Raw genomic sequence first — 9,093 nt, 5'->3', positions numbered from 1 at the left:
TTCAAGGAGACAGAAGCAGAGATACAAAAAGCAGCTGTAAAAGGCGGCCCCGTCCAGGAAACACACAGCCAGGCAGACAAGCTCCAAGGCAGCTCCCATGCCAGAGGACGAAGAGAGCACATCCACTCAGTCACGGTCAGAGAAACAGGACCACACTGGAAAACAGGCCGATCTCCAACATCTATAAACAAGGGTGTTGATGGAAGCAGCACAGCTGATGTTTCTTTCCAGGATGACGTCACAGCCAAACAGGAACAGACGAGGCAAAGCTACTCTGAGGAAAAGCAGAGAGAGCAGAAGGTTAGAGATTGAACTAACAGATTCTGCAGAATAGGAGAACAGAGAGAGAATGAAGCAGAATGATGAAATGGGGGTCCCTATGTCCTCCAGCAGTCTAAGCCTATAGCAGCATAACTATAGAGATAGCTCAGGATAACCTGAGCCACCCTAACTATAAGCGTTATCAAAAAGGAAAGTTTTAAGTCTAGCCTTAAAAGTAGACAGGGTGTCTGCCTCACGGACTAAAACTGGTAGTTGGTTCCACAGGAGAGGAGCCTGATGACTAAAAGATCTGCCTCCCATTCTACTTTTAGAAATTCTAGGAACCACTAGTAAACCTGCAGATTGAGAGCAAAGTGCTCTGCTGGGAACATAAGGAACAATCAGATCTCTGATATCAGATGGAGCTTGGCCATTTAAGGCTTTATATGTGAGAATGAGGATTTTAAATTCTACTCTTGATTTAACAGGAAGCCAATGAAGAGAAGCCAGGATAGGAGAGATATGATCTCTCTTTTTAATTTTCATTAGAACTCTGGCTGCAGCATTTTGGATCAGCTGAAGGCTTTTAACTACAGTTTGTGGACTTCCTGATAGTAAAGAATTACAATAGTCCAGCCTTGAAGTAACAAATGCATGGACTAGTTTCTCAGCATCACCCCTGAGCAACACAAAAGGATTTTCATCTGCTCTGAACCCCTGACCCTAATAGCTCACCTGAGCTGCAACCTGCTCCACAATGTGTGTGTGTGCAAAAACCATGAGGACAGAGACACTGGGGAATTTTTTTTTTGTGGGGAAACAAGGAGGAGGTGCACCAACATAAGGCTTTCCTTCTCTCCGGTGCTAAATTATTTTTTTTATAATTTTTTTTGTTTGAGGAGTGGCTGACCTATTTGACTGAGGTGGTGGAGCTCCAGGACTGAAACCGCCTGTTGGCAGAAATCAGTAAAGGGTAAAGTGATCGATTATATATTTTCTTTTTTTTTTTCTTTTCTTTTTTTATATTCCATTTCCATAGACTTCCAACTATTCAAGAAAAGTTTGATAACTTTCTCTTATTAGATTCCTTTCTGCATCTTGCAATGAAGAACATGCTTGCTGACAGACTTTCTGACTGACATGACTTTATCTATGGGAAAATGTCTGATGAGGGTGATAATGTCACTAAACCATGATTGTTTTAGAGTAATTTTTGATCAAATTAGAACCAACCTTAAATATCTAAACCAAAAATTATCTTTTTAAAAGAGAAAAATTCAGCAGCAACTGTCTTTTCCTATGTCGGCTTCAGGACTGGAAAACAAAACGTTTTTTATCAGGCCTGTGGTTGTTTAAAAACAGGACGGGTCTCGTTTTGTTCATTTCCTGCTGTCACCATGTTCCATAATGTTATGGACGGACCTGGAGATGAAAACTTAGGCAAATCCAGAGAGAGAAAAGGGTCCAAACATGGTCTGACACAGTAGTTGTAAAATGCGCACAGGTTTTAGTCACAAACCAAATTCTCTATTTCCACAGCAGCCACTCGGAGAGATTAGCTTCATCTCTTCATGATTTTGTGGTATGTTGCTTTATCCCTGTGCCATGAATGTCTGAGGTTCTGACTAAGACAGAGAAAAGGTGATTGTTGCTCTTACTTATGAAAATGTAAACAAAACAGCAACTTATAGAGGAAAAAGAATGAATAATATAATCCAATAGGATAAAATCTAAATGTGTGTGTGTTATGTGTCAGTTTAATCTGAATTAGATTTCACTGAATGAAAAACTAAGAGAAATTGATTTTCCTTTCCTCCAAAATATGAATACACATGTATATCATTTAAAACATATAAACAATGAAATTAGCAATTTTCATCCCTTAAGTGTTTAAAATAAATAAACCTTACAGTTTTACCAAATATATGGGATATAGTTTGGGAAAATGCAACTAAAATATATAAAAGCTATGAGTTTATTAACTAAAATTATAGATTTGCAAAAAATAAATAATTAATTCCTGAAAGATTTGAATCAAAGTGGCATATTTTCCTGAGAGAGTGAAAGAGTAGAAGAGAGTCCAGCCTCTCTCAAGGAGCTGGGTTCCAGAGCCCTGGCTGTGTGTAAAGGCGAGCCCAACTATTTCTAGCTGGTGTTGCTCGACCTCCCGCACAAGCTCGGGCTCCTTCCCCGCCAGTGAGGTGACATTCCACGTCCCCAGAGCCAGTTTAAGCGCCCGCGGATCAGGTCGCCGAGGTCTCCGCCTCTGGCTGCCGCCCAATCCACTTTGCACCGGTCTGTAGGCAGTCATTGTTTATACAGAAAAAAAATCATCTAACCAGTCATATTAAATGTCTTGTCAATTTCAATTAACAACATTCTCATGATAACTGCCTCCCTTGTTGTTACAGACAGGTTCTCATCAAACGGCTTCAAAACTTCCTGTATGTCCCTGGCAGTGGAGTTGTTGACAAACAAATGGTCACAGAGGTGATTCTGTCAGAGGTCAGCTTCATTCCCTAAAACTGAAATAGATAAAGCAATTACTAATAACATAGGTTTTAAAGTGTAAATGGGCATGATGACAAAAAATACTTTTCTATATCAATCTGTGTTGGTGAAGCTTTTCAGTCATCCAGGTCATGATCATTCTAAAAAACGGATTAAAAAAAACCCAACTGGACTTTTTCAAAGTTTGAAGACGTTTTGCTTCCCATCCAATAAGCTTTCTCATTTCAAATTTCTAGATTAGTGTGGACTCCGTGACTCCACATTACAAAGGAGTGGGTAAGTCGGCACTGACCCTAACGACTCCCCTTTACAAAGGATTTCATTTTAATTTGCAGGTTATCTAAGCCATAAAAAGGCATTTTTGGGCAATAGTAGAAAAAGTAAAAGGATGAGATTTGCTCAGAAAGGGTAAAAGAAGGATTTTACAATGTGAAATGGGTAACATTCAAGTTTTACATAGAGCTTTGATCCTTTAATACTTTATAAATTTCTTTGTCTTTATGTGCCCTTGATTTTTTAATATAAAGTTGATTAACAAACAACCTATAATGGCATTTTTTATATTCTCATTTCTGTTAGTTATATGCTAACTTTGTACATTTCATCTAGAAAATTAGATCCCCCCCCACATATTCCAGAGCAATTTTCAATTGTACATTATTGTTTGCCTATTTTTCTCAACAGATCAGTCGTACTTCATGCAAATCTGAGGTTTTTACCCAATTTTGCCGCAGCTAAGGGAAGAGCTTAGACTCTATGGCTTGTTAGACATAATGAGCACATGTCCAGATATATGCCAGCCATTTTGTGTGTGATGCTAGGTTGTGTGAACGTAGCATAATGTTACACTCACTCCTAAAGGAGCAGAAGTAGGAAAAACGCACGTGTTGCTTGATTTTTTTATGCTTGTACAAGTTTAGTTCTGATGCGCGGCTGAAGCATCTTTGCTGCTTTATCTGCACGGCGGGAAAAGTGGGTCTGATGCTCGTTGGCTGGAGCTACCCCATCCTTTCTTTGCCTGTAACAATGGCAGCTATATTTCCTATGATCAGTGGGTAAAAAGTAGTTTCAATGTTTTTAAGTGAGAAAGCCCGCCTGAAAACTTTATCTGTTCAGCCAGTTCATCAAGATTACCATCCTGCCTTCAAATATTGTTTCGGTGTCAGACCCGCTCGGACCCCGGTACATCGCCAGTGCTCTGTCACTAGGAATCCCGTTCAACAGCAGCCTCTGGCCCGGTCACCTCTTCACGGTTTGCCGCTGCTGTTCGTGGCGGCTGGAAGTAGATGTTGGCGTTTTTCATGTACGTAATCCAAATGGCAGGCATAAGAATAATAAAGTCGAACATGTATTGTCGGCAGATTTCAGCATTTTAAGTTATTTTAGATGTTAATAAGCTGTTATAGAAGAGTGATCATAGCGCTCTGTATCAGCAGTGCATCAGATCAGCTTCTCTGATTGGTTGATGAGGTGCGTCAAGAAGCAAAAGTTCAGTTTTTCCAACTCCAGCAGCTGCTTCTTTCGCAGCGCCTCAGATGCTCAGAAGCTCATGACGAGCTGCTCCTGCTGCTCAAAACGCGCTGCAGGACCTTTGCTGCGCCAAGATGGACGTCAACCATTGACTTTGCACATAAACTAGCTGCTTCTGCTGCCTCAGCTGCTTTAGTTGTGAACGTAGCATAAGAGTCAGAAGGGGCAGTGAGATCCACAATGCCTTGAAGCTCTATCATTTCATGGTCATTTAGAGGAGAGGGACACTCAGAAACAGCCAGTCCAGTTTGCTGATCAGTCTCAACACGGTGCAGAGCACTGTCCCAATATTGTACCATTTCTGGATTTACATTTATATCCTCATTTGTTCTGTTTTGTAGCAGTCCTAAGTCCCACAACTGCTGGTGAGTCATATTACCCTCTGTGCATAGAGGGTGATTGTTCCTACCGTTTTGTCCCCTGCCTTGGTCTGGGAGGTATAAGGGACCAACATAAATTTAGACAGTGAATGAAGGAGCAAAAGGACATTTAAATAGTTTTATTCTGCCATTTTGTTTAAATAAATAATGGTAAAAGCTTTAGGGAGAGCTCAAGCCAAAATAACAAACAAAACACCCCTAAAGAAAAAGAAAAGTGGACTTACCTTTCTCAATATGAAACCAAAATATACAAACCTACAAAATAACCTACCTAAGCAGCACATAGACAGGAGAAAACTGAGGTTAAACAAAAAGGCAGCTCTCCCCTACAAAAAACATCTAAACAGGTTTACATGGCAGCAACGTAACAGCCCATTAGATTCTACAATGAACACAGAGATGCATGGCAAAAAAATGACCCAGAGGCCCTGAAGTGCAGCTTCACAGGCCGTAAATATTCTGCAGGTGATCTGGATTGGGCTGAGACTCAGGAAGAAGCAGCCAGTCTTAAAGGTGGAGCCTAAAACAGAGCAAGGTTGCAAAGCGTGCAAAAAAAAAAAAAAAGAAATCCATCTGGGGGATGTAAGACAAGCTTCAGTAAAACTTTGGAGGTGTCTGTGAAACCAGGGAAGAAAAACAAAGCGCAGCAGGAAGATGTGCAATGTATTTGAGACGTTTAGAAGCCCATCCTCTTCCACACTGTGCAGGATAGTTTTTTGTTACAGCTATCCATAAATCCCACCACAATCTCTATGTCCTGTGAAGGAGATAAAAGTTCAATCATATTAGATGGAAATAATTGTTTGCATTATTATAAAAATGCATTATAGAGTGGAGCTATTTTTGTTTTGTTTTGTAAAAACAAGACTTGTCCCACAGCAATATCAGTTCAGAGGCTGACATTTAGAATAGAAAAGAATAGAAAATCTCTTTATTGATTTTATTATTAGATTTGACATGGTGCCACTATAGGCATTGCTACAGCAAAAATGTATCTTGAAGTTTTGGTCATTTATGCGTGTTTATGTTCTGTAATGGTGTCTGTTAGGCTGAAGGCTACCTGGATTCGGCACAGCAGTCCTTAGTTCCTCTCCTAACTACGATAGTGTTCTTACCTTTGACCCTATGAAAGGTTAAGGGATAGGAGCTTAATAAATCTGTCTGCTCTTATGATTGCTCTCAATTCTCATCAGCCCTATAATATCCCTCTTATGTCTACTACAACTTCTGCCTTCCTGTCCCAGAGAACAGACCTGGATCAGGTGATCACCTAAATTTTATTGTTGAGTTTTTAGTTTTTTTAAGTTTTTACTGGGCTCATTTTTTGTACAGTGGGCTAACAGGAAAGTGGGTAGAAGAGAGGGGTAGAGACAAGCGGCAAAGGACCACATCTACGTCCTTTGGGTCAGCTGCGTCGAGGACTAAGACCTCCGTAAATAGATCAGTGCGCTAACCACTGTGCCACCGAAGAACTGCCTCTAGAGTTTGTTGTTAATAAATCTTTATAACCTTTTCCTGGTCTCCTGAGTGTGTTCTTCCATGTAAGGCCCTAAACCACACGTATCAATCTGATGGACCAAATCTGGCCCATCAAGCCAATTTACCAGCCCTCAAGAGCCAAAAAAGGCATATCATGTAATAAAGTAGAGCCCTATATTCTTTTAAACTAAAATGAAAGTATGAAATCAAAAGGGGAGTGCTGGCTTACTGGTTAGAGCAGTGCGCTTGTGCTCTGAGAAGGTTGCAGGTATCCCCACAGCCTGCACTCTGGGTCTCTGAGCAAGACCCTTAACCCCACACTGCTCCCCAGGCGCCACACAATAGCAGCCCACTGCTCCCCAAAGGGATGCAGAGTGTGAATTTCCCCATTGTGGGAAAATAAAGGGATTTACATTTACACATTACATTTTAATTAGAATCAAAAGCTTTACATTCTCCACCATTAACCTTACATTTTCTACTGGCTTCTACAGACTGCTGCTCGACCCTGATCACCATCTTCCTCGTTATCACGTCTCAAAGAATTTATTGTAATTACTGCTGTAAACCGTGTATGAAAGGAACAGTAGTTCCCACAGAGGCATGTAATCAATTACAGGCCACTAAGGACGGTAGCGATGCATCCTCAGAATTCGGGGAAAAGACGCATTTTAAGGCTGCATTTTAAGCGTCCTCAGAATTTTTGCCGAATGGGACGGCCTCCGCGCAGCATTGTGACGTCACCGGCCTCAAAATGCGTCCTACCAAGTACGCAGACTGCGAATTGAGACGCAGCCTATATGTTGAGTTGGGCTGTGTTACGTGTAATTGTCAATAAAACAAAGCGCTGGCTCTTCGTTAAAATCGAAGGAAGCTGTCTTGTTTCTCACAGCTCAACAAACACGCTGCTGAATCTGAAGTTTGCTTTCGACTGTGATTTCTTATTGGGTCACAGGCTAAAGGGCTATTCCACCTTTTTTCATCATTACCTTATATGCCTCTAATCTGTTATAGTTTAAAACCTCTAATACCTTGACGAATTTACACCTGAAGTATATTATTTTACACAAATAAAATTATATATATATATGTATATATATATATATATATATATATATATATATATATATATATATATATATATATATATATATATATATATATATATATATATATATATATAATATATATATATATATATTATACACAGTTTGTGGGTTTTTTTAAATCAATTTTGAGTTTTCTTTCTCCTTTTTATGCACTATTACTGTAGAATGATATCATCACAAGTAAGATGTACTGTAGAGTTTAAGATAGACCAATTCCAATGTGGTCCAGATGCTCATCAATAACTCATAAATAGCTGATCCAGAAGCCTATTTCAGTTTATGCTGATTCTTTCATTGTATTTTTTCCTGTGAGTAAACTATCCATTTCCGTCACACCAAGTGGGGTCGTGAGGGGTGCTGGGGCCTATCTCCAGCTGTCTATGGGTGAGAGGTGGGGTACTCCCTGCACAGGTCGCCAGTCCGTCACAGGGCAACACAGAGACAAACAGGACAAACAACCATGCACTCACACCCTCACACCTAAGGAGAACCTAGAGAAGCCTATTACCCAGAGAGAACCCACGCATGCTCAGGGAAAACATTCAAAAACAAAGGCCGGGAATCGAACCCAAAACATTCTTGGTGCAAGGCAGCAGTGCTACCCACCAATGGCTTAACAACACAAAAATAGGCCTATAAGCAATATCTGGGGGGGCCCACTAGACATGGATATACTTTAGTATATTCTGCTGTAAAATGAGTCTTATCGGTTTCACAGCTCCCCTCCTCGCCCAGGCTCTCTCCATTAATCTCCTTGTCGCAATCTTTCCTCACTGTAGCATCAATGTCCACCAATCCCTCTTTGGTTCTTTGAAAGAAAGTGTTTATTTTGGGGAAGTTATTTCCGATCTTCCAGCAGCTCTTCCTTGGTTTTTCTTTTCTGGAATCCACTTAAGTACCTCTTTTTGGTATCCATTGTTGCTAACGCATTGTGCGTAACGGGTATGGTTTTAATCTACACTCTGGATTACCCATAATTCCAAGTCATATTGTAAAAAAAGAAAATACTCAAATACATAATTCTTTTAATATCTTAATTGCGGTTTGAAGCATATTATATGAGTGTATTTTTTTTTTACTAACCGTCTAATGAACTATACACAGTTATTGACATAGTAATTAAAAGTACCACTGTCTGCTTTGCGATTGGTGTCGTGTTTAAACGGCTCACCATCGTGTTGAAATTTGGCGTGTGTTGAGGTATAAATACGGTCCGGTCAATTAATTAAGTATCAGGTGGGTTTAAGAGGAATTTTTCGCACCATTATGTCTGCAAAGAGACGTCCTAGACCAGAATTGCGTATGGGGCCAACCAGGTATCAATGACGGGGCCCCTAAGAAGTCAGGGGCCCTTAAGCAACTGCAGTCTCTCCTTACCGATAGATACACCATTGATCCCAACTTCTCGTAACTTATCGCTTTCCCTAAAACCACTGCTTCATATGTGCCATGTAAATGGGTATTTTCCACTGGAAAAAAAGTTATATAAAGTTATACAATGTATATAAAGCATGATACAAAGTGACACAAACATATTAACATCCCAACTCTCTCCGTGAAATGTGTTCACTTTTTAACGGTAGAAAATCAGACGTTTCTTACATTGAGTCAGTTATCATTTCTACCACTCTTTTCTAAAAAAAATCGTCTTCCCGTGAATATGGATTAATAGGCTCATGTGAACGATCTTTTTTTCTGTTTTAAGTGGTTAATTGGAGGCTCCTAATTTCAGAATGGCCATTTATTTTTAGGATGAGAATAGAACATCCAGATTTTGATCAATAGTTCATTACCATCTAATGTGGATTCTCAAAACTACCTAA

This window comes from Cyprinodon tularosa, unplaced genomic scaffold, assembly GCF_016077235.1.
Source record: "Cyprinodon tularosa strain WSP-4 unplaced genomic scaffold, ASM1607723v1 ctg522, whole genome shotgun sequence".
In the NCBI taxonomy this organism is placed as follows: domain Eukaryota; kingdom Metazoa; phylum Chordata; class Actinopteri; order Cyprinodontiformes; family Cyprinodontidae; genus Cyprinodon; species Cyprinodon tularosa.
This window is presented reverse-complemented; position numbering follows the sequence as displayed.